Below are 26,218 nucleotides of genomic sequence, written 5' to 3'. Positions count from 1 at the left end.
ATAAAAAAACACCTATTACACTGAATCCAATTGCAGTTCAACACGTGCATTCTTTCAACATTTCAAAAGAAATAAAAAATGAACATACAATTATTAAGATATCTTGTAATTAATTCAATAATCTCATCAATAATAATAATATGAATATTAAACTAACAAAACCTTTATCTTTTTTGTTACAGGTGAGTAAATAAAACCTGAATTCTACTTACCATTATCATCGAAGCTTACACAAGACCCTAATCGTCGTCTCATCTTACGGTAAATATTAAAAAATAAAACAAAACAAAAAAAGAAATAAGAATAAAAGTAGAGAAAAGGTAATCTCGTCTAAACTATCGCCGCAAAATCCGACTGAAAAATATATTCGAACGGGGGCTTGGTTGGGTACCATAAAGCTACGGTGTAAAGGGAGTTCATGCCGCAACGGGCGTGTATACGAAATTATCGTGCAAACATAGACGAAGGTTATACACACCTACGAGTTTCTAAATATATATATATATATATATATATGTATGTATATCTGTAAGACTTAGTCGATTCACGTGTATAAATATGTGTGTTAGTGAGCTTACAAAGCCAAGTCAAGCCAAGTTGTACTTGTGTGTCGTGAGTGCGTGTGAGAATGCTGAGAATATAGAGAACAGGGGGGCAGAGGTAGCTCGACACATGCATTATTCAGCTCGGTCAACCCTAACTCACGCAAGACGCATCCTCATCTACCCTCGTATACCTCTAGGATACACCTACCCACCCAAACCCGTTGCTACTCAATACACGTGAGTGCATCGATGTGTAAGTGTGCTAACGAGGAGGTGTATTCGTGCGAACGTCTACGTGTACCTTCCTGAGAGTTTGCGAGCAAGCCTAGCTAGCTACCTAGCTACCTAGCTAGCTTTAAGTAAATGTACGTGTATGTGTGTATGTGTATGTGTAAGTTTACATATACGTAGGAAGCTCTGAGTCCTAGACATCACTGCACAACCAATTCCCTGTCGCGACATCCCAATAGAGTTTACCGTCCGGTGATTTGTATTAGACAATCAGTTACTGTTTTGTTAAGAAACCCCCCTGCCCCCTTTTTTCTACCTTTTTTTCTTATATTTGTTTTACCTTTATTTGATCTTTTTTTTTTTCATTTTATTTTTTTCTACTTTTTTTTCTTGTCTTTCGTTTTTTTTTTATCTCAATCAGACGAAATATATTAGTATTATCAACAGAATGTATTTAAGGTGATAAAATTGTTGTGGTAATCTTTCAAGTGGTGAATAATTTTAATTAAAGTGTTTTTTTAGAAACAGAATACTTTATTATTAACGTGACTGTTTTAATTAATTGAAATTATTAACTAGACTTATAATAATAAATAATATTTATTAATTAAAGTATTTTTGTTTATAATATACTTTTCATGTGACAAGACTTAAAACAATAATCAATAAATAAAGCAACATTACATTATTTTACATTCATATTAACAAACATGTATGTATATTCATTCATAGATCAAGCTTGCAACTTTTACCAAACGCATATATGCGTCCATAACAATCAAAGGGTTGATCTGTTTTCATGATAAAAATATCACGTCTTAAACCAATTATCTAAATAACATTTTATCTTTTTATTCCTTAACACGAGAAAAATATAATTTCCCATAGAAACAAAATTATAGTTCGTATAGAAAAATATGTTTCGCGTGATTTTAAATTCTTTTGTAAAATAATATGAACATGTTATTATTGGATACATCGTTAAACGGATAGGTAATTTTAAATAAAATCGACGTATATGATTTAGAGATGAATGGTTAGTAAATAAATTTGAAAATTTTTGTTCGATGATACACGCATTATGATTAGTTACAACAATTTTCTACAAAATAAATATATACATATATACATTTAACGAAGTTGAAAAGTCTAAATGAAATTTGTGTCGATCACCTTTAGAGAATGTGGTTTGAAAATTTTCATCTCCCCTTCCCTCCCTACCCCTAATAATGTTCTTCCATACGCAAGGGCTACAAACCATCGCAGTTAATAGGTTTTATGCGGGACGATATGTACACTTAATGAAATATCGAACCGCCAATCGGGTTAAAACGTTGGTCCACGTAATGCAACTGTAATTAACGTTATAAACTCGCTCTCTTTGAACGCGCTCTCTCAAAATAGGTAGCAGAAAGCTTCTCGCGTTGGTAGATTCGATGAGGTATGAAGGATGATAGCTGGGGATAGGGTGGATAAAAGGGGATGAGAAAAAGAGAAAAAGAGGAAGTGAGAGGGGGAAAGGATAGTGAAAGGATTGAAGAGGAAAGGAGACAGGGTAGTAACTGGTAATAGTTGAAAAGTAAATGAAACGGTGTTTTTTCTCTTGGTGGTGTTATCAGAAACGTTTGAAACGGTAACATTTTCTCTATTTTCGTATAGGGTAAAAATCAAGGGAAAAGTAGGTTTTTCAGGGTAGGTTAGGTTCGAGAAGTCCTTTTGCAAAGTCTTGGACCGATTCGGAGGTGGTCAGGCGAGACGAAATGGGTATTTGGTATTCTGAAGAAGTAGCCTTTACCTCTTTCCATTCACTCACTCACTCACTCATTCTCTCTCTCTCTCTCTCTCTCTCTCTCTCTCTCTTTTTCTATCTGTCTGTCTCATTCTGTGTTCAGCTAGTCGCGTACGCACCGCCAAACTATCTTCCGCTTACTCGAATCTTTTTTCTATCTTTCTGTTTCTTTTTATTTTCGTTTTCCTATTTCTTCTGATACTTTTACTTCTTCTAGTACTACTTCGTCTGGTTCTTCTAAATCTTTCATTCCTCGTGCAACTTCTCTACTTCCGTTTTTCGCGACGAGTAAATATTTACCATGACTACTTGAAAACTAGCTATGCGGTTACCAAGACTAATACTTTTTTTTTTCATTTTTAAAACCGCATTCCTTAAATTTAAAGTCCAGTGCTACTTTTCTGTCCTACTAGAAGGATTTTTGATTTATGGGCTAGTAATTGCAATAAACAGAGGTGTGTTATGTTAATTAAATGAATTTCATTCGTGTTAATTGTTTTATATATGTATTATCATTTTCCTATATATTTTCAACTCCAATTCATATTGTTGTTGAGAATGTGTATACATAATTTACTTTATAAATCAAACATTAAACTATGTCTTAAATTTGTAAATGAATTTTCATTTACAATAGAATAAACTGTTGGTAATAAACTCAATTCATTGTAATTGTTATTAATATTTGCTTTTATTTCACATATATAAACTTTTAATCCATATTTACATTGTAACTTAAGATGTGTAATAAATTTAATTTATAAATTGGTCAAAAACACACACACACACACAAATGACAATCATTATGATATCGTATTTTTGCTTTTAAATGATTAGATTTGATTGTAAAAATATAACTAAAGAAAACAAAATGAATTGATAATATTTTAAACTGTTTTTTACTCACAAGACTTTATAAAAAAATGTCGTTATTTCCTATGAACGATAGTCGTTGTATAAGGGATTATTCTGGTCGCGAATACAAATGGGTTAATTGTTTCTATCAGTACGGCAGTATTCTATGAATTGATAAAATCGTTCAAACGTTTCTCCACTTTTAAACCAATAGTCGAATGGTAACAAACAAAATCACTCACCCGTGTAACTTCTCGTACCGTGTAACTCTATTTACGAAATAATTTTCAAATCCATATAACATATATATATATATATATATATATATATATATATATATATATATATATATATATATATATATATACAGTTAACATATACAGTTTAGACGCTAGAATAACAAAAAAAATCATAAAAACAAAAAAATACTAACTCACAAAAATATTACACGTATCGATACGAAACGTAAAGGTTTTGCTAAATGAAAGAAAAAAAAATAAGAAAAAAAAAATGAGGAAAAACAAGAAACAAATTTTTTTTTCTTTTTCATTTCCCTCGTCTCCTCTCTTTCTATTTCTTAGTTTTTAGTTTTTAATTAGCATGTCTTTGGTTATTTTCAAAAGGCAAGTCCTTAGCAAGTTTACAAACAGGATGGCTTCCCTTGACGAAGAAAAGGGACGCGAACAGTTCTGTGCTGGTCTCGATTCGAGTCGCGGTAAACATTCGACAAAGTTTGACAAACTTTCAGCTCCAAGTTTTCCCTCCTCTTACCACTTCTACACTTCCTCCTTACACCCTCCCTTTTTCACCCCTTCCCCCAACCACTCTCTTTCTTTCTCTATCTTTCCGTCTATTTCGCGATTTAAGTAGGGAGAATCGTGCTTGTTTCTATCTTTTCCATCCTTCTTTTCAAACCCTCCACAACCCATCTTTTTCTTTTCTTTTTTCTTCTCTTGAATTCTTTCTTTTTTGCCTGCGCAAGAGTTCGTGAAAGGTCTTCGATTTGGTCGCAGGTGGATAGAGGCGGACGACGAATTCGCATCAAACGAATCGATTGCAGAAAACTTGTCGAAAGCTTCGACGAAATCCTCTCCTTCTCTTCCCCCACCCCCTCTTACTCCTCCCTTCTTCTCTCTCTCTCTCTTTCTCTAAACTCCCTCTTCTTATTTCGTTTCTACTTCTTCTGTCATTCAGATTCCTTCTATTCCTCTTTTCAAAACTTTTTCATATTATTCTTCTTTTACTTCTTCTTCTTCTTCTTCTTCTTCTTTTTCTCTTTCTTTTTCTTCTTCTGTTTATTCTGATTCCTGTTTTCTTCTATAATTCTTTCTTCTCACAGATATACACACACACTTTCACTAATACAATTTCACTCGTATTCTATCACTTTTACTATTTCTAACATTTTCTCATTTTTTTTTCTTTTCTTTTCTATGTCTCTCTTTCTCTTTCTTTCTAATTATCTTTTACTATTTTTTCTCTCTGTCTTACACTATTGTTTACTATTCGTATTTATACTTATTGTTATCTTTTACTAATTATCTCTCACTCTTTCTATCTATTTCTTCTTTCTCTCTCTCTCTCTCTATTTCTTTCATTTTCGTTTACTATTTGTCTATCTCTTTCTATCTAACTATTTCTATTTCACTTTCTTCCTATACGTATCAATCGTCTTAGGTTTTATTTCAGAACGTTGTCCTTTCCACCCTAACCATTGTAAGATACAATATAGAATATGATACATAAGACATGAAAAAACGATCTAAAAAAGATAGAGAGAGAAAAAAAGGAAGGAAGAAATAAAGATTGGATTTAAAAGGCCCAAGAAGAAAAAGAAGAAGGAAGGGCTTGGCAACCTCCTCCTGCGAGTTCAATCTCCTTCTACTTCGACGTTGGATATCCGGGTTCTCTGAGATGACTACTATACCTATCTTCGAAAGAAAAAATAATAATAAGAAGAACTAGAAAGAAAAAGAGTATTATAGAATAGTAAAATTGCTTGCTAAAAAAAAAATAGATGGCGCTTATTATCTTATTTTTCAAATAATTGGTTAGTTGGTTGATCGATAGGTTCATCGAAACTTCCCAAAAGTCTTCTAGCGAATTCAAACATTTCACTATACTCGTTCCTCCACCCCTATCCCCCTACTCCTCCTCCTCCTTTTATTCCTCATTTACTTGCCCCGTTGTTTTAGTTTTAAGAGATGAGTAGCTTATGGAATTCAAATAATGTGGGGGAATCTGTTTAACTTGCCAAAAGGGTAACGCGTAATTGTGGTTTGGTGAGAGAACGAAATTTGAGAAAGAGAGAGAGAGAGAGAGAGTGAGAGAATGAGAGTGAGAGTGAGATAGAGAAAGATGTACAACCAACAACGAGAATGCTTTTTATTTCGTCGCAACCGGCTGGCCAGATCATGTTTCATCGTTTTCTCCTCTTGCAAATCCGATATCCAAAGCTATATTGGTGTGCAAATTGCAATTGATCGTCGAACCGATCCTCCTCTATCTCTTCCTCCACCACCTCCTCCTTCTGTTCCTCCACTTTTACCTTCTACTCTTCTACCACCATCAACAACCTTCTCTTACTGGTTTCACCTTCACCAACACCAACACGTCAACCTAACCCACCTCCAACTACTACTATGCCGCAATATTTTTCCGCAAACAATATTTCCATGAAAATTGTCCATATTCATTCGGATTTTTCGTTTCATTTTAATAGCATTACTATGTGGTATCCTATGTTATTTCATAAATTTAATCACCATGAAAATTTTATTCTGTTATAGTAAATTGCAATTTACTTTTTACCAATTGTACTGAGGTAAAAAATGTGAATGTGTGTTTATATTTTAACCTTTTAAGCAATACACGCCACTATAGTAACATTCGCGAATGTCATCTTCCAGTAAGACACGCCACTATAATGGTTTTCACGGATAAAATCTTTTAAAATATATTATACCTAATTTTAACATTAATTATTAAAGTAAATTGTCTAAATAAAAATATGTGTGTATCATTTTTTAAAGAAAAATTATAATTTAATCATGAAATACTTCGTTAAAATGTACTCGTGTAGAGAATATCATTTTAAAAAAGTTTTTAATAATTATTTTATTTTTTTTTTTTTTTTTTTTAATTTTGTATGATAATTAAGTATTTATGTTTTGTCCGCACTGTAAAAGTATTTTTAGTTTCTCATTTTACCTGCATTTGTACTTGTCTTCTCATTTCTCAACTTTCTATCTTTCGTATCTTCATTTGTTAATATTGGCAACGTATTTTTTTGAAATTTAATTTTCGATAATTTATAGGAAACAATTAAAAGAGACTTTGAATTTCGGGTAAAGTAATAATGCAAAGTTTAAAAGCAAGTAATTTGAAATCCATGGGAAGTTTTTCGTAATATTCTCATGTGCGACAGAAAATTCGATGGATTTAACGTTTAAAAAACGAACGCAAAAGAAGAGAGAGGGAAAAAAGTTAAAAAAAAAAGATAGAGAGAAAGAGAGAGAGAGAGAGAGAGAGAGAGAGAGAGAGAGAGAGAGAGTAGGTTTGAAAAATATATGTTGGTATCCATTTTTACGAGGCCAACGGCAAACTATTCAACGTGCAGCGGTTGTGTTTGCGCGTTCAAAAAAATAACACGAAATCGGATGGAAAGAGAAATAGTGAATGTGTATGTGTGTGTGTAAGAGAGAGTGAGAGAGAGGGAGAGAGCTTGGAATAAATTTTATTCGCTTTGGGAGATCCGATCTCGGTGATCTAATCGAGCGATAACCACCAAACCTGTTGTTTCTTTCGCGCCTTTATTGCGTATCGAGGCTTGGGGAAAAAAAAAAAAAAAGAAAAAAACAAAACATGCCGCCGCTTAAAAGGACCGGTGATATACGGTGATCGTTAAGTTACGAATGTTGAAAAAAAAATGTTTATCACGCTTGTTTCTTCTACGTCTTTATCTTTGTATATCTTTGTTCATTGGCGTAGAATATTTTGTTGACGTTGATTCGAAATTTAATATCAACACGTATTTCGATAATCTTTTTGAAAATCTTCGCAAAAATTCTACAAATGGTATATGCTTCTTTATATTATACATTTATATTATTATTTATTTAATTTCTTTATTATAAAAATAATTTTTTTTTGTTATAACAGAAAAAATCTGATTGTTAAAAGACAACGATTGAAATGCCTTGTAATCGATTTATTATTGGTTAATGAAGTATAATTAATTAAGTACAATGATTAGATTTAAATTATGATTATTTCAACCTACGAATCATTGAGTTATTAAAAAGTCGCTTGATTCTTTTATCAAATTTAAAAAAAAAAATCAGTTTACGATGAACTATTACGAAATTCTCCTTAATCCCAGACATTTATTATTATCATAATTATTATTAACCTTGTAAAAAAATATTTATAAAAAGATGAGTAAGAGTGATATAAAAAAAGAGAAAAAATGGGTATAAGTAAGACTTATTCGATTAAAATTTCGGATAGAAGGTTTAGATCGTCTGGTTTTTCCACCCTTAGTCCCCCTCTCACTCTCTACCCTGAAGAAAAGGGAAAATCGAAGAAAAATATGTTGAGAATACATTTTCAAGGATATTCGGGTCTACTAAGGTGGTCCCATAAGCGTGCGGTTTTGAAGCAAAAGCTTTTCCCCACCTTTACCCCAATCCTTCCTCACCAACCCTTCTCCACCGTTTGCTACGTCATCGATAACATCCCAACGTTTTCCGAATCGAGTAAAGGTGAATACTTCGGAAGAACGAAATACTCTTTTGTAAAACGAAACACATTGATGGTGAGACGTAGGCAAAGTTTTTTTGGTAGCACGCATGCTTGCGAACGGTTTTTCACATGAGAGCCATCCATCTTATAAACGCGACTCCAAAGAGGTTTTATTCCATTTCACATCCCATCTTTCACTCTTTCTCATCCTTTCTTTAGGCTCATCCTCTCATCCACTCTCTCTCTCTCTCTCTTTCTTTCTTTCTGTCATTCTAATCTTCTCTCATTTCATACTTTGTCTTTTCTAAGAGTTGCATTAAAATTGTTTTTCGAGATTTTTGAAGTTTTTTTTCAGTGTTGTTTCTTTCAAGATTTTGTCAAACTTTTGTTTTTCAAATACGAAATAATAAAATTGTAAAATAATTGAGAATAAAAATACTTTAAAATAAGTTGTTCTATGCATTCGACTGACACAATTAATTAAAGTATTTCATTTCGTATTATTTTACTTTAACTAGTTATTCTATGCATTTAATTGTTACAATTAATAAATGTACTAAATCAATATTTGATACGAAATACTTAGAAACAAATATTCTTCGATTTTATTTCAATCAATATCTGTTTATAATTACTGTTTCATTGATATCGTATGATTGTTATAAAATTGAATGATTCTTTTTGTGTAACAACATTTCCCTTTTTATCATCTTTTTTTTTCATTTTTTATTTCATCTCTCATTGTAAAGGTATCAGAAAACTGGTACAAAAATAAAGAATAACGAAGAGGGAATTGGAATAGTATCAGAGTACAATTAAACGGACATTGGTTCGTTTACTCGTGGATTATTACTTATGCATATATATATATTTTATATTCATAAGAAAAAAAATAATAAGAAAAATAAATAAAAATAAATAACCTGTAGAGACAACAAAGGTAAAAAAAAAAAAAAAAAAAAGAAAACAGTTTCAACGTTCGATTAATAAATTTCAAGCTTTTTTTTTCCTCCGGTTAGCAGGGGGTTAGCTCTTGAAAACGACTCGTTACAAAAATATAAGTCGCATCTATTGTGTATGGAACTTTCTTTCCATCTCTCTCTCTCTCTCTCTCTCACCCCCTCACTTTTTCTATCTCTTTTCTATCTCTCTATCTCTTTCATTTACATTTACATATTTGTAGATAAGCTTTATTTAAATCCGAGAGAACGATTCGAAAGGACGATAGGATAATAGTATCCACTGATGCATATGTAAATTGAAATCAAACTACTTCTCTTGGACTGATTTCAAAGAAACTTTCGAGAATGGTAGACAGAAAGAGAGAGAGAGAGAGAAAGTTTCGGTCTCGTTTGTCGTCTAACAATGTCCCATGCTTGTGCATGTACCTTTACCTTTACTTTTACCCGTACTTGTACTTGTGTCTAAGTTTGAATCGTTTGAAGAATAAACGATGTGACGTCTTTTAAAAAAATGATTTTTATTTTTTTTTTTTTCTAGTACGATGATGCTAATACGATCTTTTACCAAGAACATTCGACAGAAACATATAAAAAGTATATAGAAATAAAAAGAATGATAAAAAGAAATATCGATGGAATGATTGAAAGTAAAAAAGAAAAAGGGCTGGGGGTAATTAAGACGAAACACTTGAAACAGCAATCTTAAACCTTCTTACGATTCGAAATAGCGATAAGGAATCGGAAAAGGAAGTCGAATGATCGTAAAGTCGGTCGATTGGTCGATCTCGGTTTGTTGGTTGGTTGGTTCGTTGGTTTTTCGTTTGTCGTTATCGTTTTACTTCGTACGATCGGATTTACGATTAGTTTTTTAATCCAGAATTCAATCCATTTCCTTCCTCGTTATTTCCACCCCTTTACCCTTTACCCCCTCCCCCTCCCTCCCTCCCCATTTATTCGTTCTGTTTCTATCGTAAATCATCCCTATACTGTTCTATCTCATTTTATTTTTGTAACCATTTTTTTCCTATCGTTTTCTTCTTCTTCGTATTCTTTTTTTTTTTTTCTTTCATGATAGAACTGACATTAAAACGTTGGCTGGCAATAGGTTTCTATTCGTCAACTGTATTTTTCGACCTTTTGACTTTAGTCGTAATGTTTTAGAAGATAGATAGAGGAAAAGATAAAAGTAAGTTAAAATGAAGGATATATTGTGTATACTGGGTGGTATCTTATTATTTGGATCAATGTAACTTCAAAAATCATTTTTTGAAATTTTAAATGGGTACAAATTTGCAGTATTTCGTGATACAAATTAATTGAACAATGTTTGAACATTTATTCTTTTTCGAATATTTTTTTTCTATTTGAAAAAATAATAAAATTATGATTAATAACGCCAGTTACTAAATAAACCCTTTTTATAAAAATACAGACATTAATTAAACAATGTTTAACAATTTTTTTTCAATATATTTCTTACACTAATTGTAAAAATAATAAAATTATGATCTACTTAAATACATCCTGTATTAAAAATACAGAGGACAGTACTTACAAGGCTTTACAGAAGTGGATTGCAACTTTGATGCACTATTGCAATTGTACCAATAAACTCCTTTCAAAAATTCTTTCTATATAATAACAAAGTTTATTAAATAACACAATCAAATTTATTACCATAAAATTTAGTTTAGAATCTAAAAAAAAAAAAAAAGAGAAGAACAACAAAGTATATACTTTAACAATATTTTACAAAAAGATATAGTTAAGTAACAGGATGCACAACCAATATGCATATAAAAGGTTGAATCATCGAATTCAAGATCGTGTCCTTTCGTCTTGGAAAGAACCAAGTAAGAATATCCCCTCTCCTATCAACCCCACCACCCTCACCCCACCCTACCCTATACTATTCTTCTCTCGGCTGCATTTGTCCCTTATTAGATATTCCATTTTATTGAACCTTCTCTTCGCTGTCTTCCTTCCTTCCTTCCTTTCTGCCTTCCTGCCTTCCTGGCTGCCTGTTTGGCATCTTCTTCTTCTTCTTCTTCTTCCTCTTCTCACATCCCTTTGCCTTGACTATACCGTACTAGAACGATACCCCCACCACTACCTTTCCCCCACTACCACTACCAACACCATCACCACCACCTCGTACCATTTCCTATTCCGTTTTCTTCAACCCCCACTTATACATACATCCCATATCAGAATATATGTATACACATATGTACTTATCTGTGTATATCCACATACACACATACTCACACACACACATATATATATATATATACTTTTCTTCTTGACTTCTATCATCTCCTTTTTGCCAAACGCGCTTCTCGTCGTCCACGACATCGTTTTACTCTGCGTCTCGAATTTCAAACGTTATTATTCACCCTTCCGCGAAACTCTTCACGGATCTTAGATCTTCCTTGTCGAGCCGTTTCCGGTTTGATGCACGCCTCCAAGCTATTCTTCCTTTCACCTTCTCTTTCTCTTTCTATCTCTTTTCCTTTCATTTCTTCGTACTCTTGAATGCACCGAACTACACGTCGATCTTCCTCTTTTTCTTCTTCTTTTTCTTATTTTCTTATATTTTTTATCCTCTTTTTATTTTTACTTTTCTTATATAAGTGAATGAGCACATTTTGAAGAGAAAGAAATTTGGTAACTTTAATCGAGATCAAAAGAAAATACCTTTCGGTTGTACGAACTTAAAGTTTCTATTGAATGTAATCATGTTTATCGTATGTTAAATCGATTCGTGTGACAGATGCATGATTCTTTTCTTGTTTTTCTTGTTTTTTTTTTTTTTTTCTATATTTTTTTATGTCGCGTGATCAAGTATAATAAAGATAACTTAGTTTTGTAGTAGGGGATTAGTAGTTTGTAATATTTGTTTTTAAATGGACTCTTACTTATTATTACAATTTGTATTCATTAATTCTTCATACACATGTTGTCATTAAATTTGATTAATATTCGTACAAATACTTACGTTTTTTAATTTTATTATTATTTATAATGTTATAATAATACATCATTATTATCAATATTTTCTAATCAAATTCTAATTTTAATGTATAACATATATAAATATAATAATCATTGTTCTGGATCTATTTACTTGACACACGATTTATATAATTGCAATAACATTCCAAATCTAACAAAAATACTCTTAAATAATTGAAAAAAACATTATTTGCATAATTGTGAACCCACAAATAGAAAAAGAGTCCTTTTTTAAGATTATAGACATCACATTATGATGACAAAAATTTGCCATATGCAAAACAAATTAACATAAATTCTCAATCAAAGAGGATCCCCAAAAATGAACAAGGATTAAAGTAAAATTTTTGCATAACAAAATATTTCGTAAGAATTTTGCATAACAATTCATTATACGTAAATATAATAACATTTCCAAACATCGTATCACGTGATAAAAATTTCAACAAATAATATCACACTTCTATAACTTTAATAATAATAATAATAATAATAATAATAATAATAATAATATTGCACGACAAAGTAGGAACTCTCTAACGTCCATAAAAATTCTTTTTCCCTGAATCGTAAAATTATGCAAAGGACGTGCTTATCGAGCCAAATTTTGAAAGAAGGTAAAAGAGAAAGAGAGAAATGGCAATTCGGTGCTCTGACGAAAAAAAGAAAAAGAAAAAGAAAGGAAAAAAAAAAGATAAACGTTCCCGAAAGTAATCGCTAACGCGAACGAAGGTGGAGGGAAAGGGTAGGGGTAGGTACAAAGATGAGGATGAGAAGGTGGTAAGAATGAGGGTGGGGTATGGGGGTAGGAGTGAGGTGGGGTTGAAGGTTACTACATCGTGGCACGTGTAACGAGTAGATCTCTCCATTTTCATCGAGGAAGAAGGGTGCTAAGGGGTAGTTGGGAAAGGAGAAGGGGAAGGTGGTGGAGCAGGAGGAAGCAGGGGTAGAAGGAGAAGTAATTCGCGTTCGTGAAATAACGAGGACGAAGGAACGTGCAGCCGGTGAAAAGTGGGTAATCTTCGTCCCACCGTTCCATCAAGTGACATTTTTATTTTTTTCATTCTCTCTCTTTCCCTCTCTCTCTCTCTCTCTCTTTCTCTTTCTTTCTCTCTTTTTTCCAACTTATTTTAAGAATGCACACACGAGTTCACATTTATAGGAATATATACACACTAGTATAAAAAGACACACTTATACATCTTTTTTTTACGAGTTTATACATGTTTGTATGTGAATGTGTATGTGTGTGTGTGTGGAAATAGAAGAATATAAACTTACATAAACGAATATGCGAACACCTACACATGTAAAGAAATATTTGAGAAAGTATATAACGTAAAAGGAAGGGACGAACGTCAGTAATAATATCTGTTCATGTAGGTCCGAAAACACCCTTTCGTCCTACGTCCTTTTTCCTTACTCTGATCCGAGCAATCATCGTCTAAGAGACGCCAGCTTCTTTCTCGAACGACCATCTTCCTTTTCTTCTCTTTTTCTTTTTTTCTCTTTTCTTTTCTTTTCTACCTACGTTTTTCCTTTTACCCCAATCGCAATAGGACATCTCTGCTCGCGCGTTTACAACCTACTTGGACACGACACTTTTATTTCTTCCTCTTTCTCACTATCATTCTTTCATTCTTTCTTTTTCATTTGTAACAATGACGGATTAAAGTGAGCTAAACGCCTACGTGAGGCCCAAAAGGGTCCCCGAGGTTTTATAAATCTTTTTAATTTGGTTCGAAAAATATTATATTCTGTTAATAAGTTTATTTATTAGTAATACAGTAACAGTTGTGGGATTTAGTGTTAACTGAACTAAACGTCTACGTGAGGCCCAAAAGGGTCCCCGAATTTTTATAAATTTTTGTATTTATATTCGAAGAAAATTATATTTTTTTAATTAGTTTATTTATTAGTGATATTGTAAAAGTTGTGAGATTTAATGTTAAATGAACTAAACAGCTGCTTAAGGCCCAAAAGTATCACCGAAGTTTCATTTGAGTTCGAAAAAAATTATTTTTATTCTTTTAATAAGTTAATTTACTAGTGTTTTTTATTAACAATGGTGGATTAAGTTGTAAGTTAACTAAACGTGGGTCCCAATAGTTCCCCGAAGTTTAAAAAAATCTTCTTATTTAGTTTAGATAAATTAATTTTAATAAGTTTATTTAATATTGTTATGGTAAATATGATATAACCACATTAAATGTACATGTAAATGTAATTGTATTAAAATAACAACATTCTTAAATTTTCTTAATTAAATTAATTAAACTTATACATTTTTAACAATTTACAAAACCCGATAGTTTGATCTTAGTATTAACAATAAAATTAACAGAAATTTCCTTTAAATTAATTTTTTTCTAACATGAATTTGATGATGGGGGGCCCCGATATTTGTATCATTTGGGACTACAACTTGACTCGATCCGTCAGTGATTCATAACAATCTTCTCTTAATCTAACAGTCTTCTTCCTCTTTTCCTTCTCCTTCTTCTTCTTCTTATTATTATTCTTCTTATTCTGATTCTTCTTATTCTTGTTCTTCTATCTCGGTCTCGTGCGAACGATTATGTCAGTCGGAGTTAAGTCCACGTTTGTTTATCTGATCCCACGTTATAACGACGTACGAACGAGACCAGCTACCGTGCAACATGCCTTTGGCAATATTTCTCTTTACGCTTGTAAAAGAGAAAGACAGAGAGTCAGACAGAATGAGAGAGAGAAAAAGAGAAAGAGAAAAAGAGAGAGGGTAAAACAGAAGTAGAGTGGGGGGCGGAATGAGATAGGTAATATATATAACGTATGTGTTTGTATCTATGTATGTATATACCTTATGTGTTTGTATATGTATACATATATATATTGTATGTATGTGTTTGTGTGAATAAGGAGGAGGAAGGGTGAGAAAAGGAGATGTGACCACCACATGCTGTTCGCTCGCCTAAGGCGAGGATGCTTTAGTTAGATGAATGAACCGACTGAATCACGCCAACCAATTAAGGATTACGCTTGTCGTCCTCTCTCTCTCTCTCTCTCTCTCTCTCTCTCTCTCTCTCATACACTTACTCTTACTCTCTCTTTCTACGTTTATGTGAGTATGTGTGTGTGTGTGTCTGTACAGCCAGTCTTCGAAGTTCGAGCAACGTTTGAGCGGTTAAAGGCAAAGCTATGAGTCGACGAACTTAAACTTTACTAGCATCTTCTTAGTTAGGAGGAATTTGAAGGCTTTATTGAAATTTCGTCAGTCGTTAATGTCGAATGAACGGAATTAGTATCATCCGTTTGAGCCTTCACATTTTCTCGTTTTATTTATTTATTTTTTTTTGAGAAATGTAGAGGTGGAAGATTGTTAATAATTTGTTTATTTATGTGTCATATATTTTATATATTTTTCTGGATACAGTAGTGTGATAAATTTTATTTTAATAATAAATTCAAATATTTGTCTTCTTTATAAAAAATAAAGTTATTATAATAATTATAATAATAAAAAATATAATAATACAAATAAAAATTTATGTAATAAAATATTATAAAACAAATTACAATAATAAAAACTAATTATAATTGAATTGTATAAAATGTATTATAATAACATTTAATGATAATATTTTAATTGAAGTTCTAGTATAGATCACAATTAATTAATCCTTATTTAAATTAATTATTTTACTTTTTAATTTTGTATTGAATTAAATAACAAGTAGAGTAATTGTTCAATTATAATAAAATAATATCACAAAACAGAACATTGCATGAAACATTTATAATATATAAGAAATCATTTCACTATACGATCTATATAAACGAATAATATAATAAAATCATGATACATAAGTTTGCAATATTATTTAATATAGAATATCATTAAAAATACGTTTACACTGATATTATTTATTCATGTTAGTTTTTTTTATCTTTTAGAAGACAATTAAAATTCTAGATCGTAAAATCATTGCATAATATCATTCGTGTTATACAAAGTTGAATCGAATGTCTGCATTCGTATATACCGAAAGACTGAATGTATCCAAAAGCAAAAAAAAAAAAAAAGAAAAATAAAGAAAGAGAGAGAGAAAGAGAGAAAGTCGAACGTTCATCCACCCGCGAATTTCTGAATCGATGCCAAATTTGTTGGAAGACCTACGATTTGGCTGTGCAACGTTTGTACGCCAACAACGGTTCCTAACAGAAATAAGAAGTACAGTTCTCCGCATTGTCGCATCAACGAATGACAAAAAAAGGACACGACGACTAAAGATAATTTGCCTTTTCGTCGTACCAAGAAATTCTACCCTTTTTTTTTCTTCAAATATTTCAATCATTTTTATCGTCCATTCATTCCCATAAGGCGTTAATTTTTACTATTTCTTGTTCTCTTTTTTTTCTTCCTTCTACTACAAAACTTTAAATAATCATTTTTTATAGGAAAACATTATTGTAATATTAGAAATCATATATATTTGTTTAATTATTAAATTAATTAAATATTTCTTCTTTTTTTTGGATATTTAGAAATATTTTTTAACCCTTTTAATACAAAGTCTGCTAAATATTTAATGGAATAATTTTTCTGTTAATGTTTAACTATTTTAATTAAATAAAAAGAGAAAAAGAAAAGAATTTCCAGATAAGGAAGCTCGAAAATAATTGATAATCGCATATATATATATAGTATTGAGTGCCCATAGCACTCAAAGATAACCATAAATCGAACATTTTCTAATAAAATATTTAGAAATATTTTTCAATAATATATCGATGCAATTATCGTTTTACTAAATTACAAAAATATATATAAATATTTCTAAAACATCAAACTATAAACTATAATATTTAAAGGATAACATTAAAAAAATGTTGAGAAATTGAAAAATCATTTCATTTGATAATTTCATAGATCAAACAATTGTATAAACTCATCTTACAAATACCTACATTAAAAAGTCATTTCTAAATCTCCTGATTAAATTTACACAATTTATAATATCTTAACTTAAAAACAATTTAAAATATCCCTTTCGTAGATTTTAATTATTAAAAAACAAATACTAGAAATGTTATTCCACGTAACAAAAATCAACAAAATACCGAACGTAAATGAAACTACAACTCATTAAAACACTTAACGAACTTTGAACTGATAGAAAGAAAAATACAAAAAAAAAAAAAATAGAAAAAACAAAGCTTCAAATCAGAGTCTCGAGAACAAGAATCACCCTATAGGATTGTATTTGTTAGGGAAGTCGAAGCAGATCGTTTGACTCTGGCAAATCTCTCGATCCTCTCCATCATATTCTCTGCACATGCCAACGTCCGTGTTTTCCGTACTATAGGATATATACATATATATATAAAGAGATAGAGAGAGAGAGAAAGAGGGGGAGAATGGAAAGAGCGAAAAGGGGTGGGGCGGAAGGACCACCAGAGAGAAGAACGGGGGCGATTTAGGGGATGAAACTCGCGCGTGCGTGCGTTCTCGTTTCACCGTTAACCGAAGTATTCCTCAAGTAAGGAAAGAAGATAGAAGATGATAAAAGAAGATACTAGATATAGAAGATAGAACAATATAGATGAGGATAAAAGTATATAGAAAATTAGACAAGGAAGAGAAAAATCAAGGTGTGTTTATATGTGTGCAGAGAAGAAGAGATGAGGGTGTCGAAAGGTCGCTAAAGGGAATGAAAGGGTGAGAAAAAAAGGGTATGGAAAAACCATGAGGAGTATAGGAGGGAAAAGAAAAATAATTGAAAAAAAAAAGGTGAATGATCGAACGGGCGAATAAGTGAAGAAGGAAAATGATGATGAGTTATAAGAAGAGGACAAGGGAAGGGAAGGTTACAAAAATTGTTACTACCACGGAGTAGTAGTATATCAAGTTAGATGATAATTGAGAGATGACGATGACAATGACGAAACTGATGACAACGATGACGAGAATGATGAAGAAGACGACGACGACGACGACGACGACGACGACGGCGCAAACGTCGCCATGTTGAAACACGCATGCGCCGGACGAGAGTAAGTGCCGCGGACTAGGGTCGAACGAGGAGGTCGGAGTCAGTGCAGTGCCAGCTCCCGATCCGCGTACTTCTATTTCGTGCCGTATCTATTATTGAAGTTTTGTCACCATCTTCAACATACACACAGACACACACATATACACATCTCGTCTGTCTTTCTATCACTTTATATATCTTTTTATCATTTTCTATCTATCTTAATCTCTCACACTGGACACAGATATTTTATCCTATTACTGATTTTATCCTGATTTTAGGATAATGGTATATATAAGTATGTGTATCATTCAGTTTATTGTATTCTTATATTTCATACTATACAATTTTTTCTATTAACGTCTATCTATAAGTTTATTTATTTTAATATATTTTTTTAATCTATCCTTGTCTAGTATTAGTGGTGACCACCCTCCCGGTTTTGTCTAGATAGAACTGGGTGCAGTCGTTGTGACTATCGTCATCCACTTTTATTCCAAACCGAGAAATACAAAATTCGGTTTCCTTTTTCCTATACATCATCCCTTAGCAGTGTATTACCCAGGAACAACTTTGATCTGTCTACCATCTCGAATAATCTTTAGATTTTGTATATACTTTGTTTTAATTATTTTAACGTTTTATTTTCAACCCTCTACCTTTTACCTTTCGTTATATATATATATATATATATATATATTTGTTCGTTCGATTAATTTTGATTTGTTCTCAATAATATATAGAATAATAGGAAGATAAATTACGATATTAAACCGAAAAGGGGTGAAAAGTGAACGAGGAAAGGTTTATTTTGTTTCTCGAATTTTTTGACGTGTGTGTTAACGGTGCCGGTGTTGTTACTTCAATAACACGTTAGATCGTCGTCCTTGTTGGATACTCGAAGGACAAATTGTGAATAGTGCAACAAAGTATTACTCTCCAATTAAACATATGAAAGATTTATGATAAAGATACTCTCGAAAGATTGAAAATATATTGAACTGACTAAAGCGAAAACTAAAGGAATTCGGGAAGAAAATTGAAGAGGAAAAAGAAACAAAAAAAAACCCCCTTTAAAGGATCTCAGTGGGCATCGAATGATGGTGATTTAAATAATAAAAAAAAAGAGTGTTCGTGCAGTGCTCTCTTGTGCAATGATAGAGCCAACTGTTCGAGATCTAGGCATAGACCATCGTAGATGTACCAATCAGGTGAGATTTTTATTTTTTTTAATTCATTATTTTTCACGATAGGGATATTTAGGTATTGTTGTTAATTAGTTGGAATTAAATATAAAAACAATGTTAATATAATGATCATATAGGTAGGAGTTGATTTAGCTCGATAGGCTGTGGCCAGTCGAATTTTGTCGAGTCTTCGCTATCCCCTACCCCTACCTTTCTACCCCCTTTGATCTCCCCACCACGCCCAACGTTTGACCGGGGCGAACGATGCACCCAAGGTATCCGCCGGGTATAAACACGACCCACTCTCGCTAACCCTTCCTGTGTTTTCCTTTCTTTTTTCTGTTTTTTTTTTCTTTTTTTGTTGTTTTTTCGTTTTACTTTCTTTCTTCTCTTTTTTTTTTCATTTCTTTCTTTCGTTCTTTTTCTTTCTTTTTTTCTTTCCCTCTTTACTCTAGCAACGAATTACGATGCATTTTCGGTTGAGTTCTATTTTTTTTTTCTGTGCATCTTGTTCTTTTTATTGGACTACATTTTTATTGGGGTTTGTTTTACACCTAAGATTATTTGTTTCTTTTTTTTTTTGAGACAATCTAATTTGATTTGATACTCGTAATCGTTATTTGATTATTGTTATTGTTATTTTTTTATTGATATATTTATTAAATTTTTTATTAATACATTCTTTCGGAAAGGGGTTGGAATAGAAGATGAGACACTGGGGTTGTTTATATTTGATTACTTAACATTTTAGTGATAAAAATTAGTGAAAAGAGTTGTATTATATTTTTATAATTATCATAATGATTGTTATTAAAATATGATATTAAAAATCACTTCAATAAATACTTCAATTTTATTTTCTTTCATGTGGTGAAAGTTGAAGATGGTACATCAGAATTAATTGTTTTATCTAACAGCTTGCAAATATTGAAATTCTTTTCATTTGTAATTGTAACGATTAATATTAAAATATTTATTTTAAAAGTGACTACAATTAGATTTTATTAATCAGTAAAAATATTTATCCAGATATTAATTTATTTTTATATTTCTTTCTCTCTCACAAAGGATAAAAAGTGGAAGATGTTACTGCAGAATAATTTTGATTTTTAATACGACCCACTACGAATATTAAAATACCCTTGCACAATATCGTATCACATTCGAATAATAATTATTTATTTTAAACAAAATGAATACAATTTTAGATCGCACGATTTAACATAAGATGAGATCAAAAAAGAAAAAAAAGTAAATCGTCAAAAATATATTTATCCGGAATTATTATTGTTTTTATTTTTTATCGATTTTGAATTCTGATGTCATGCGATCGAGACACGTTTTTTTTTATTGAATGATCAAGTTGTGTCGAACGGAGTGGGGGGAGGGGTTGGGGAGGGTGTATCCTCTGTTCGGTCTGATTTTACGGCACGAGATGGTTTATTCGTATGGGAGAATTTCGACGGAAAGTCACGTACAACTCGTTGAGCTCTCTTTTTTGTTCCTTTTTTTTTATTTTTAGTTTTTTTTTATATCATATATATTTTATTCTTTTTTTTTTTTTTTTTTTTTTTCGTTGACCAGTCAACGTCCAATTGATCGCAAACGCGTAAATCGAGACACGTTATGCCTTCGAGTTCTTTTTTAATTTTTTTTTTCTCTTTTTGTTTTTTTTTTTGTTTTTATTAATGTTTTCTTTTTTTCGACATTTACGATACGGCACTGGGCGAGTTATGGTTCTCTTGAATTTTCTTTAAAGCTTTTCGTTTTTTCTTTCGTTCTCAAATTCGAAGTTTGTACTCACACGCAAGAATTGTTTACTATAGTGGAAAACCTAATGCTAGAAATTTAATACTAAACTTTGTGTACGTTCCACATATTTCACAGTGAACGTTTAAAAAAAAAATGAAGCATATATTTCAATATGGAATAAGATTTGAGCCAATTGGGATGGTGAACAGAATACAATTTAAATGTTGCTTAAAAACTATATAATTTTTACGAATTATCGTATTTTTACAAATTACTGAACTCAATCATTTGATTTAGGTTTTGCGTTCAAAAATTTATCGAAACATATTTTTTCTGTACTCCAGATACTCTTAATTCTTTTTTTATATTTTTTTCTATCTATTTTTTTCCTCTTTTCGTTTCTTTTTTACTTTGATGGTTTATGATTACGATGGTTTATGGTACGAGTTTGATTGTAGTACAAAACCCAAACTTGAACAGCTTGAAGTTTCTATTTGTAAGCGTTGTTATTGAAATTTCAATTTAATCCCGAGAAACAAATGGTTTCAGCTCAATTGAATACGCGAAAACGATAACGTATTGGTCGTCGTTAATTAATGCTTTTCGCAAATCTACGTTTAGTTCTTCAAAAAACAAAATAAACGATTATAATATCAATACGCGTAAATTTAATACGATACAATTTAAACATAAAACTTCGAATATCAAGATGACGAACTGAAAAAAAGAAATAAATAAATAAAATAAAAATAAAAAAAAATATCCAAAAGAAAGATTAAGGAGTGTGTGGGATAGGGTAAATAATGTAAAATGAGAAGTGTCACACAAAAATGTAGAAAACCATAAGGGATCGTTTATGTTACCTCATAAGGTTCGCCCTTTTATTCGAGAACACGAAATCAAAAACCAAAAAAAAAAGAAAAAATAAGAAAAAGAGTTTTAACTTGACTATAGTTATTTTAGGATCATTTAAAAGAAAACAGAAAAACGTACGAGTTAGAAATATTTTCATGTTCTTTAAAATACGGGTAAAGAAAGGGTGAGGGGGAACAGGGAGAATAAAAAACATAGCTATGGTGGCACGTTTCACTAACGTAGACGTGTCGCACGTGTCTTACCAGTTTTGCGACCTTACGAAAATAGTCACGCGAAAATAATGACACGTGTGTTTCCTCTCTCTTACTCTCTCACTCTTCCACTCTCTTTCTCTCTCTTGGGATTAAAAAAAAAAAGAGACGCCATAAGGAGAAAGGCATAATTTGTTATCGTAGTATTAGTAATAACGCGATATACGTGTATCATATATTTAAATAGAAATTTACTCACACTTATTGGGTGATTCAAAAGTAAGGATTATCTAATTGAAAAATATAATTTCATTGAAACAATTACGATTGTTTGCTAATTCGAATACTTCAAAGTTTTACTGTAATTTATTGATATGTCTGAACACTGATTCATTTTTATTGATAATTTTTATAACAGGAATTATAGGATCGTACTTTTCCTTAATAACATTAAAACTAAATTATTATCAATAATGTATAATAATTTTGTTAATTCTTTCTTTATTTTGTTCTTTTTAATTATTAAAGTGACTTTTAGGACACCATATATATATATATTATGTGCCATGTAGAATTCATGGATATGAGTTTGTATTGGGTATGGGGTGTGTCGGCTTTCGGGAGAGATTCATCGGCATTAAGAGCCACTGTCACGTACGTGAATGGTACCGTCATTGGTCTCTTGTAAGAGAGAGAGAGAGAGAGATAGAGATAAATAGAGATAGAAAGAGAGTGGGGGAGAATTACCCATAAACTCTCATCTTCCCTCGAAAGTCGTAATGGACAACGTTTCGTGCCCGCAACGAAATTGCAGTCACCGAGCTAACACAAACGATGATTCCTAAGTATGGTTGCTCGTATAGAATTTACAATTGCATGAGAAATTTCCATTAGATTATACATCGTATCATTCTTTATTGTATTTAAATATCGACATTATGTATTATTGTTAAACAATTGTTAATAATTTTTTGTTAACTATTTTTTCGTTCTTTTTATTTAAATACGAGCATAAAATTGTCAAATATTTAAGATATTTGTGTTACGAATTGTTGATATGTTAATTGTAAGATAATAATGTTTAATATTCTTTTTATTTAACGTATTAAGTTATTCGATAACGTTTTAAAAAGATAATTAAATATTTTCAATGATATATCATTTTTAAGAGTACAGAAGAAGTACACAAAAGTTCGATGTTACGTGTCAAATCAGATTCTATATAAAATAACAATAAATGAAGTTAATCCGAGAGGAAGGGAAGGGAAGGGAAGGGAGGAGTTAAGAGATAAAAGAGAAGATTTTTCTTTTTTTTTTCATTTTATATTTTTCATTTATAAAAGAGTGCTCGATATCCGTACTACTTTTTCTCTCTTTCTATATTTCTCTTTTTCTAACTCATCTCAAACAAAAATGGCCCTTTTTTCCTAAAAATTACTTTTACCTCTATCGTTAATTACAGCGACTAAAAGGTCATCCTGTGTGTGCTGCTTTACACTCTCATATAATATATATATATGTATATATGTATATATATTATTTTAATTTAGCGAGATAAAAATGACGAGAAGTGAAGAGAAAAAGAGATAGATAGATACAAAAAAAAAGAGATGAAAGAGAGAGAGAGAGAGAGAGAAAGAGGAAGACTCCATAGTACGAGTGAGAGAATATGCAATGAGCGAGATATGTAGGTCGAAACGCGATTAACTTCGTAATATAACGTATCGAGCGTGTTCCAAGTGCGAATAATAAAGTAGAACTCGATTTTCGTAGGATCGTCATTATTATCGACTAAAAGCATTTTCACCGAGGCAACTCGTGAACCACCATCACCATCACCATCATCATCATCACCACCACCACCACCACCACCACCACCACCACTACCACGACTCGTTTGATTTATTTCTTTCAACTCTGACGCAAACTGAATACTTTAAAAAAGTCATACGTTTTCTATGAATTAAAAAAAAAAAATACCCAAAACACCCCTGTCTTTTCGTCTAACTTTTTCACACATACATAAATACATACATACATACATACATACATACATGCACGTACGTAAACTTTATCTTTTACTCTCTTTCTCTCACGTTCGCACGTACTTTCATTTTTATTATACACACACACACACATATATGATTAAATATTTTTTCTAAATACCCTCTTATACGAATATGTTTTACTTCATAGTATCTCATAAACGCACACATTACTTTTTTTCTATTACTATCAAATACAGGCATACATTTCTTTTTATTCATATATGACACAAACTTTCTTTAGAAAAATCTTTCTCTCTCTTTCTCTCTCTCTCTCTCTCTCTCTCTTTTTATCATTTTTTCACTTTCAGAAAGAAAGTCTTCTATCTTACTCTCTTCTACACACATACATAAATATATATACCATCTTTCTTTCTTTTTTCCTTTTTTTTATCACTTTTTTTTTTACAAACACACGTTCTCTTTTTCTATCCTTAGTCCTTCTTCAACTCTTTCTCACATACACGTTATCTCTTTTTCTCTCTCGTAGAATAAAGACACGTTTAAAGGGAAAATACTAGTAGGAAAAAGCACGTGTACTTTAAGTCAACTTTTCTTCTATTATATATATATATATATTTTTTTTATTAACAATCTAACACCTTACTTAATATTTTTTCTCATTAAATGAACTCTCGATATCTTTACTTGATTCTTAAACACTTTAACTTATAACTCGTAAAATTAGAAAAAGAAAAAAACAACTTAATAACACACACATACACTATGAATACAATAGAAGAAAAAGAAGAAAGAAAGATTATGATTGTATTGAATTCTACGAACGTTTAGATAAATGATTTCTATCTAAGATGATTGAAATCATTTAATTATTTCACTTTTTCCATTCTCAAACGTCGCAAAGTCAAAACTTTCAAGGAACAACGACAAATGATTGCGATTAGGTTCTCGGTAAGAGTAGGCCAATCAATTGCATTTGATGTAAATCGTTTCGGTGAATACGAGAGTGGCAAACGTTCCTTTCCTTTCTTTTCTTTTCCTTTGCCTTTCGTACCGCCTATTAAAAATACTTAAACCCTTTTTCTTCATCTTCTTCTTCTTTTTATTTTTCTTACTTTGGTCACTTTGGTTCGACGACCGTACGAACTATCGTCGAACGTTGATACGATCGGCATGTGCTAAGATTATGTTAGTATGCGTTTAAACACATGTATGCGTATGTGTGTAAGCATTAAAATACACGATTGTCTTTCTACGACTAATTTTATTCTCCATGTTCTTCTACTATTTCATTCTATTCTATTCTATTCTATTCTGTTCTGTTATGTTCTATTCTGTTCTATTCTGTTCAATTCAAATGACTCGATGATGGAATGTTCAAAGGAAGTATTTTACTTTCTTAGTTTCTTACTTATATATTTTACTTACTACCATAGTCGATAAGGTACTTTAAAATAACTTTTAATCGCGTGGATTGAATCCTCGATTATAAATTCTTTATGTTTAAGTTGTGAAAGAGAAAGAATGAAATATATTTAGTTATTCGATTCACGTTGGATGAATCATTATCTGATGTGTTAACAAGTATGTATTATTCGTGAATTGTTCTTTATCGTTGTTGTACACATTGTATAGAATCTTTCAAAAATTGTTTTATATTTTATTGAAAAAATTTTAGAAATTTATTTTTTCTACTCATTATTGATCTACGATTGTTTTTATAAATAATAATATAAAATTCGTAGGAATTTGTAAATAAGCAAAATATTTCAAAAATTATATTTGATTAATCGTATAATTACATATTTGATTGAATTTATGTGTCCTAATATTTTTACAATAAAATAATAAATATTACATATACTTTTTAAATTTGTTTAATGTTAATAGATGTTAAATAATTCTTTAAAAAAATCTATCGTAAAAATACGAATAAATATTTTCCCTAATCTCATATATATATATATATTTAATCGTAAAATCAATGAAATAATCTCTTGGTATTTTCTAGATAAAAAAAAAAGTAACAAAAATTTGTACCGCTACGCAAGAGAA

The 26,218-nt window shown here is 31.1% G+C and overlaps 1 long non-coding RNA gene across 1 annotated transcript in view; it reads left to right on the top strand.

Annotated features, from left to right (window-relative positions):
* Nucleotides 1–18,183: 18,183 nt before the first annotated feature.
* The window catches only part of LOC149031406 (uncharacterized), a 66,086-nt gene continuing 58,051 nt past the window's right edge, over nucleotides 18,184–26,218 (top strand). The window contains exons 1-2 of the long non-coding RNA XR_016177823.1: nucleotides 18,184–18,449; nucleotides 18,895–19,362. This is a non-coding gene — a long non-coding RNA (uncharacterized LOC149031406). The remainder of the gene's footprint in view (nucleotides 18,450–18,894; nucleotides 19,363–26,218) is intronic.

Source organism: Polistes dominula, unplaced genomic scaffold (genome assembly GCF_049000335.1).
Source record: "Polistes dominula isolate Pdom_NZ unplaced genomic scaffold, Pdom_raw_medaka contig_21, whole genome shotgun sequence".
Lineage (NCBI taxonomy): Eukaryota > Metazoa > Arthropoda > Insecta > Hymenoptera > Vespidae > Polistes > Polistes dominula.
The sequence above is the reverse complement of the archived record's forward strand: the minus strand, read 5'-3'. Positions and strand labels throughout refer to the sequence as shown.